Source organism: Somniosus microcephalus, unplaced genomic scaffold (assembly GCF_052327205.1).
Source record: "Somniosus microcephalus isolate GS21.2 unplaced genomic scaffold, FLI_Smic_1.0 unresolved_chr1, whole genome shotgun sequence".
In the NCBI taxonomy this organism is placed as follows: Eukaryota; Metazoa; Chordata; class Chondrichthyes; order Squaliformes; family Somniosidae; genus Somniosus; species Somniosus microcephalus.
The window spans coordinates 112,326,462-112,335,925 of record NW_028225179.1 but is presented as its reverse complement, the minus strand read 5'-3'; positions in this window follow the sequence as shown (position 1 = coordinate 112,335,925).

Below are 9,464 nucleotides of genomic sequence, written 5' to 3'. Positions count from 1 at the left end.
TGATTCACCACACGGTTTTCTCTTGTAGTCACGTTGGCCGTCCCAGACGTAATCTGTAAGGCTGCATCCATGCAGAATGCAGTGAGGTAGCTCGGAGCAGCAAGGAAGCGAACCCTTCCTTTACATGGTTGGGTTTGTCGTCTTTTCCCATTCAAGTTGTGAGGAGGATGCAAAGAGGCTTCAAGGGGATATAGACAGGCTAAGTGAATGGGCAAGAACATGGCAAATGGAATATAATGTGGAGAAATGTGAAGTTATCCACTTTGGTAGCAAAAATAGAAAAGCAGAGTATTTTTTAAATGGTGAGAGATTGGGAAATGTTGGTGTTCAGAGGGACCTGGGTGTCCTTGTACACGAATCATTGAAAGTTAACATGCAGGTACAGCAAGCAACTAGGAAAGCAAATGGTATATTGGCCTGTATTACAAGAGGATTTGAGTATAAAGTAAAGACGTCGTACTGCAATTATATCGGGCCCTGGTGAGACCACACCTGGAGTATTGTGTACAGTTTTGGTCTCCTTACCTAAGGAAGGATATACTTGCCATAGGGGGAGTGCAACGAAGGTTCACCAGACTGGTTCCTGGGATGGGGGGATTGTTCTATGAGGAGAGATTGAGTATTCTAGGCCTATATTCTCTAGAGTTTAGAAGAATTCGAGGTAATCTCATTGAAACATACAAAATTCTAACAGGGCTTGACAGGGTAGATGCAGGGAGGATGTTTCCCCTGGCTGGGAGTCTAGAACCAGGAGTTATAGTCTCAGAATAAGGGGACTGCCATTTAGGACTGAGATGAGGAGAAATGTCTTCACTCAGAGGGTGGTGAATCTTTGGAATTCTCTACACCAGAGGCTCAGTGGTTGAGTATATTCAAGACAGAGATCGATAGATTTTTGAATATTAAGGGAATCAAGGGATATGGGGATAGTGCAGGAAAGTGGAGATGAGGCAGAAGATCAGCCATGATCTTATTGAATGGCGGAGCAGGCTCGAGGGGCCGAATGTCCTACTCCTGCTCCTATTTATGTTCTTATTTTGAACTACACCTCTGAGAGGGGGTTTCTTGCCAGCTGTGGTTGCTTCTTCAAGTACAAACCCAGGAATGATTGACACTCCATTTGTCTTCTTTCAGTGTCTTTCCTGCAGCCAAATTAAATAAGCCACCAACCGATCTGGAGCCAGGTTGTGTGGCAAGTTGCTATGGCGATCCATTCTTCTCTGTGTGGTCTTTACCAAGGTGTCACATAATAGCCCTATTTTCCTTCAGCCTGCTGGGGCCGAATTTCCGTTAATTAAACTTGCCTTCAATCATTTATATTTTTCCGGCAAGATGTCGTGAGATAAATATGAAATAATGGTTGTTGTAGCAAGTTTTTCTAGATTGACAGAGGCCCGCCACAACCTCTGAGACTTGTCTCAGATTCAGAAAAATTACAGGATTCTCTCTCATTTTACGTTTCTTTGTGACATCGGTGTGACAGATGCTGTCCAACGTTTTATATAAATTGGCAGATCTCCCGCGCCATTGCTCATTGTAAATGAGACTTTTTTCATTCGTTCGCGGGATGTGGGCGCTGCTGGCAAGCCCAGCATTTATTGCCCATCCCTAATTGCCCTTGAGAAGGTGGTGGTGAGCCACCTTCTTGAACTGCTGCAGTCCGTGTGGCGAAGGTACTCCCACAGTGCTGTTAGGGAGGGAGTTCCAGGATTTTGACAGCGACGATGAAGGAATGGCGATATATTTCCAAGTCAGGATGGTGTGTGACTTGGAGGGGAACTTGGAGGTGGTGGTGTTCCCATGCGCCTGCTGCCCTTGTCCTTCTAGGTGGAAGAGGTCGCGGGTTTGGGAGGTGCTGCCGAAGAAGCCTTGGCGAGTTGCTGCAGTGCATCTTGTAGATGGTTCCCACTGTAGCCACGGTACACCAGTGGTGGAGGGAGTGAATGTTTAAGGTGGTGGATGGGGTGCCAAACAAACGGGCTGCTTTGTCCTGGATGGTGTCGAGCTTCTTGAGTGTTGTTGGAGCTGCACTCATCCAGGCAGGTGGAGAGTATTCCATCACACTCCTTACTTGTGACTTGTAGATGGTGGAAAGGCTTTGGGGAGTCAGGAGGTGAGACACTCGCCGCATTGGAGCATTCACAATGCTGAGAGGGTCGTGGATAACATGTTTGATGAGGAGGTCACACCGCAGGTAAGGGCGGCACAGGCAGAAGGGAAATGGGTGACCATCAGGCAGAGCAGTAGAGGCAGGCAGGTAGTGCAGGGGACCCCTGTGGCCATCCCCCTCTCAAACAGGTATACCGATTTGGATACTGTTGAGGGGGATGACTTACCAGAGGAAGGCAGCAGCAGCCGCCAACTTCCCAGCACCAGGGGTGCTTCTGCTGCTCAGGAAGGGAGGAAAAAGTGTGGGAGAGCAATAGTGGTAGGGGATTCTATCGTAAGGGGAACAGATAGGCGTTTCTGTGGCCGTAGACGTGACTCGAGGATGGTTTGTTGCCTCCCTGGTGCCAGGGTCAAGGATGTCACTGAACGGCTGCAGGGCATTCTGAAGGGGGAGGGTGAACAGTCAGAGGTCGTGGTTCACATTGGGACCAATGACATGGGTAGGAAGAGAGATGAGGTCCTGCAGCAAGAATTTAGGGAGCTAGGTAGCAGATTAAAGAGCAGGACCTCAAAGGTTGTAATCTCTGGAATACTCCCGGTGCCACGTGCTAGTTAGTATAGGAATAGAAGGATAGAGCAGATGAATGCGCGGCTAAAGAGTTGGTGCAGGAGGGAGGGCTTTAGTTTCCTGGATCACTGGGCCTGCTTCTGGGGAAGGTGGGACTTGTACAAGGCGGACGGGTTGCACCTGAACCAGAGCGGGACAAATATCCTTGCGGGGAGGTTTGCTAGCACTGTTCGGGGGGGTTTAAACTAAAATGGCAGGGGGCTGGGAACCTGAGCAGGGAGACAGAGGAAAGGGAAACAGGGATAAAAGCAAAAGATAGGAAGGAGAAAAACAAAAGTGGCAGTCAGAGAAATCAACGGTTTAAATCAAACGTGGCCACAGTAAATAATAATTCGAATAGGTCTAAGAGCGTTAAAAAAACAAGCCTGAAGGCTTTGTGTCTTAATGCGAGGAGCATTTGTAATAAGGTGGACAAATTGGCTGCACAAATAGAGGTAAACGAATATGATTTGGTTGGGATTACGGAAATGTGGCTCAAGGTTGGCCAAGACTGGGAACTCAACATCCAGGGGTATTCGATATTCAGGAAAGATAGGCAAAAAGGAAAGGGAGGTGGGGTAGCATTACTGGTTAAAGAAGGGATTAATACAATTGTAATGAAGGATATTAGCTCTGATGATGTGAAATCTGTATGGGTAGAATTGAGAAATACTAAGGGGAAAAGAACATTAGTGGGAGTGGTATATAGACCTCCCAACAGTAAGGCGGAGGTTGGGGATGGCATAAAAAGGGAAATTAAAGAAGCATGCAATAAGGGCACAGCAGTCATCATGGGTGACTTTAATCTACATATAGATTGGGCCAACCAAATTAGTAACAATACTGTGGAGGAGGAATTCCTGGAGTGTTTACGGGATGGCTTCCTGGACCAATATGTCGAGGAACCAACCAGAGATCAGGCCATCTTAGACTGGGTATTATGTAACGAGAAAGGATTAATTAGCAATCTTGCTGTACGAGGCCCCTTGGGTCTGAGCGATCATAATACGATCGAATTCTTCATTAAGATGGAGAATGAAGTAGTTGACTCAGAGACTAGGGTCCTCAATTTAAATAAAGGAAACTACGATGGTCTGAGGAGCGAGTTGGGTAGGATTGATTGGGGAATGGCACTCAAAGGGTTGACGGTGGATAGGCAATGACAAACATTCAAAGACTGAAAGGATGAGCTACAGAATTTGTTCATCCCAGTTTGGCATAAACATAAAACAAAAAAGGTGACTCAACCGTGGCTAACAAGGGAAATTAGGGATAGCATAAGATCCAAGGAGACGACATATAAATTGGCCAGAAAAAGCAATAATCCTGAGGATTGGGAGCAGTTTAGGATTCAACAAAGGAGGACAAAGGGATTAATTAAGAAAGGGAAAATAGAATATGAGAGTAAGCTATCAGGGAACATAAAAACTGACTGTAAAAGCTTTTATAGATATGTGAAGAGAAAAAGATTGGTGAAGTCAAGCGTAGGTTCCTTGCAGTTAGAATCAGGGGAATTTATAATGGGAAACAAAGAAATGGCATCCCCAACTAAATTCATACTTTGGCTCTGTCTTCAAAAAGGAGGACACAAATAACCTCCCAGAGATGCCGGGGAACATAGGGCCTGATGAAAAGGTGGAACTGAAAGAAATCAGTATTTGTAGGGAAATGGTGTTAGGAAAATTGATGGGACTGAAGGCCGATAAATCCCCAGGGCCTGATAATCTACATCCCAGGGTACTTAAGGAAGTGGCCCTAGAAATAGTAGATGCATTGCTGGTCATCTTCCAGAACTCGATAGACTCTGGAACAGTACCCATGGATTGGAGGGTAGCTAATGTTACCCCACTATTCAAAAAACGTGGTAGAGAAAAAGCGGGGAATTATAGACCGGTAAGCCTGATATCGGTAGTAGGGAAAATGCTAGAATCTATTATAAAAGATATAATAGCAGAGCACTTGGTAAGCAGTGACAGGATCGGACAAAGTCAACATGGATTTACAAAAGGTAAATCATGCTTGACTAATCTACTGGAATTTTTTGAGGATGTAACTGGTAAAATAGATAAGGGAGAACCAGTGGATGTGGTGTATTTGGACTTTCAGAAGGCTTTCGATAAGGTCCCACATAAGAGATTAGCGTGCAAAATTAAGGCACATGGGATTGGGGGCAAGGTATTGACTTGGATAGAGAACTGGTTGGCGGACAGAAGGCAGAGAGTTGGAATAAATGGGTCGTTTTCCGAGTGGCAGGCAGTGACTAGTGGGGTACCGCAAGGATCGGTCCTAGGACCCCAGCTGTTCACAATATATATTAATGATCTGGACGAGGGAATTGGATGTAATATCTCCAAATTTGCAGATGACACAAAGCTGGGTGGGAGGGTAAGCTGTGAGGAGGATGTCGAGAAACTCCAGTACGATTTGGACAGATTGGGTGATTGGGCAGAAACATGGCAAATGCACTATAATGTGGATAAATGTGAGGTTATCCACTTTGGTGGCAAAAAGAGGAAGGCAGATTATTATTTGAATGGCAATAGATTGGGAGAAGGGGAAGTGCAGAGAGACCTGGGTGTTCTTGTACACCAGTCGCTGAAGGTAAGCATGCAGGTGCAGCAGGCAATTAAGAAGGCAAATGCTATGTTGGCCTTCGTAGCAAGAGGGTTCGAGTACAGGAACAAGGATGTCTTGCTACAGTTGTACAGGGCCTTGGTGAGACCGCACCTTGAGTATTGTGTGCAGTTTTGGTCGCCTTACCTGAGGAAGGACGTTCTTGCCATGGAAGGAGTGCAGTGAAGATTCACCAGGCTGATACCTGGGATGGCAGGAATGATGTATGAGGAGAGATTGTGTCGATTGGGCTTATACTCACTGGAGTTTAGAAGATTGAGAGGGGATCTCATCGAAACCTATAAAATTCTGTCAGGCCTGGACAGACTAGATGCAGGAAGGATGTTTATGATGGCTGGGGAGTCCCGAACCAGGGGTCATAGTCTAAGGATAAGGGGTAAGCCATTTAGGACTGAAATGAGGAGGAATTTCTTCACCCAGAGAGTGGTGAACCTGTGGAATTCTCTGCCACAGAGGGCGGTGGAGGCCAGTTCATCTATTTATCTATCTATATATATAAAACGGTATGTCTCTCTGTCTGTCTTTCTGTCTCTCTGTCCGGCTATACAATCGAAAGGTATAGAGCGTACCTACACGTGTGTTACATCCAAAGAAAGCTTACGATTCCAGAACGGTCGTAAGCATATTTACGTTTCGGTGAGACAAAAATTGTGCCCGCGGTATCTGAAAAACGCTCAAAATTCCGCTCATTATCTGCTCATTAGCATTGAGTGACATCGAGGTCGACCAATCGTACGGTCGAGCGACCCGACGGTCGTCCAATTGGTGCGTGTGTGGGCGGGCCTTATCGTTCTGAACCGAGGTGAGTCGCCGCCATCTTGATTCCAAACTTTTCATTTCTTTTTCTCGTTTTCTGCGACTTAAAAAAAAAAGTTGCTTTTAAAACACTGTGGGCTAGATTTTCAGTATAGACAGTTTTGGGGCGCTAACCTTAGCGCCCGCCCGAAGTTAGCGTCCACCCCAAAGTAGTGCCCCGTTGCCGGAAATTCAGTGGCTTCGCCCTAAGAGGTTGGTGGAATGCTAAAAGAGGCGTTCCACTACTATCTTTAGGCGCTAAGCCGGCGGTGCAGAGCGCAACACCCGAGCTCGGGCGCAGCGCACGGCAGACACTCTGGTGCCAGTGAGCTCTTAAAGGGGAAGGGTGCATGTGTTTTTTTCAAAGGCAGGAGGAGGAGGAGGAGGAGGAGGAGGAGGAGGTGGTGGTGGTGGTGGTGGTGGCCGGAAATATAAATACACCGTTCACAACAACACACTGGATCCTTCCACACAACACATGCAGACTGCCTTTTATAGTGCAGGAGGGGTGCCCTTTAATTTGCGCTCCCCAGGGTGTGTTGCGTTCCATTTTACAAACGCTCTGGATGCCAGCCGCACAATGGGGCGGTCCGACTGAAGTTTGGATTCGGGGCGGCCAAAGGGCGTTGCACGAGGATGTGACGTCATTTTCTGCGCGCGCATCCGGGCGGCCGCTAAACTTTGCGCCGGCGCTAACGGGCAACTTAATTTGGGGCGGGGTGCAAACTGCGCTGCGCCCGGGCGCTACACGCATAGCGCCCGAAAATCACTTCTCTTAAGGCGCTAACTGCTGACGCAAGCAACTGAAAATCTAGCCCTATGTGTTTGCCTGGTGTGTAGATCAGTTCAAAGTCATATCTTTGCAGCTTCAGCATGAGTCGTTGAATCCTTGGAGACATCTCATTCAGATTTTTTTTTTATGATGGCAACCAGTGGGCAGTGGTCTGTCTCAACTGTGAAGGTGGGAAGTCCATATATGTAGCCATGGAACTTTTCTAGTCCAACTACCAAGCCTAGACATTCCTTTTCAATCTGGGCGTATCGACACTCAGAATCAGTCATAGACCTGGAGGCATAGGCAACAGGCTTCCAATCTTCACCCTCTGCTTGTAGCAAGACCACGCCAAGGCCATCTTTTCATGCATCCATTGACACTTTGATTCTCTTTGTTGGTTCAAAGAAGGTGAGTACAGGTGTGGTTGTCAGCACTATTTGAGGTTCATCCACTCTTGTTCATGTCTTTCTGTCCATGCGAACTCATTTGTTTTATGTAGCAGGTCTTGCAGACAGGCTGTCTTGGCTGACAAGTTAGGAATGAACTTTCCAATGAAGTTTATCATCCCCCTGATGCGTAGCACTCCTTTTTTGTCAGTGGGTCGGGGCATTTTAAGTATGGCGTTTACTTTTTCCATATCTGGCTCTATTCCTTTACCAGATAGATTATCTCCTAGGAAAGTGACTTCCTGGACGCCAAACTGACACTTGGCTTTGTTGAGCTTCAGTCCATTCCGGCGTATGCTCTGTAGCACTTTAGTCAGTCTCTCATTGTGTTCTTTCAGTGTGGAGCCCCAGATGATGATGTCATCAACATAGACCCGAACTCCTTCCAGACCTTCAATTATGTGTTCCATTGGTCTATGAAAGATTTCAGATGCAGATATTATCCTGAAAGGCATTCTGAGGAAACAATACCTGCCAAATGGCGTGTTGAAGGTACAGTATTTGGTGCTCTCTTCATCCAGTTTTAGTTGCCAAAATCCTTGTGAGGCATCGAGCTTTGTGAAGTATCTGGCACCTGACATTTCACTGGTGATTTCTTCTCGCTTGGGAATCTGGTAGTGTTCACGTTTTATGTTTGCATTGAAGTCCTTTGGATCCATGCATACTCTTAGATCATTGTTCTTTTTCTTTACACATATCATGGAGTTAACCCAGTCTGTTGGCTCTTCAACTTTCCTGATGACTCCTAGTGTGGTCATTCTGTCCAGTTCTTTCTTGAGCCAGTCACGCAGGTGTATCCTTTTCTATATTGTCACATGACACCATTCCTACAAAAAATGTCTCGCTTAAATCAGTGTCCTCAATCACATTGACTTTTTGCCCTTTCTTTGTTTTTACTTTTGAAAAGCATTGTTTGGCAAAGTGATTCTTTCCATTACATTTTGTGCACATTTTCCCAAACGCTGGGCATTGTCTTGACTGGTGCTGGTAACCACAGCATTTACAATTAAAAGTTCCATCCTCCGATTGCTTTGCATTTCTGTTCTGCCCACGTTTCTTCCCCTTGTAGGACACGGCACCGACAGCAGCACAGTCACTCATTACAGTCGCATCATTATTAATTTCACTGAAAGTCTTTGCGTGCTGCTGAGCTAGCTCATTGGCATGGCATATTTTCACAGCATCCTCCAATGTTAGTTCGGTTTCTCTCAACAAACGTTTCCTGACCTTTTTTTTATCATGAATACCAAACACAATCTGGTCATGAATCATGGATGATTTCAGTTCAGAGAAATTACATGTCTGTGCTTTCAGTTTCAGATCGGTCACAAAGCTATCAAAAGTCTCATTTTGCTGCTGTGTCCGTGAACGGAACACGTACCTCTCATAGGTCTCGTTCTTTTTGGGAGAACAATGTGTATCAAACTTCTTTAGCACATCGTCCATTTTTTCTCTGTCCTCCTCTTGATCAAATACAAACGTACTAAATACCTCTATCGCCTGCGGGCCTGCAACCGTGAGCAGTAACGCTATTTTCCTTGCATCTGGCTTCATACCGAACCCGATGGCAGCAATGTAGAGTTTGAATTGTTGTTTGAAAGTCCGCCAATTGCAGTCGACATTCCCCGTGAGTTTCAAACCCTCCGGTGGCTTCAAATTCTCCATGTCGCGTTTCACAATATTCAGCAGATATTACCAATCCTGGTACCATGTTATGTTCATAAATAAATAGACGTTTTCATTATGAACAGCTAGCTTGAGCTAGTCATTTATTCAGCCATGTGGACTAGTGTACAGGCATCCATCTTGACTACTGCCTTGTGGGTAGCCCCTTACTAAACATACAGCTCCACCTAGTGCACCATTCTAGAATGACATGTTACTGATCATTACAGAGTGGTAGGTAAGTGCCGGTTATTTTTGATACAGGTCAGTCTGTTTATCACATGAGCAGCTGATTTGAAGTCGCTACAGAGGTGGAGGCAGTTAAACCAAGTCTCTCTTGTGATCATTCTGTGGGGTCGAAATGGGCCTTGGGGCCTTAGCACAAAATGGCCGCTATCAGATCTGCCGCCTTTTCTACTTCCCGCCTGATACT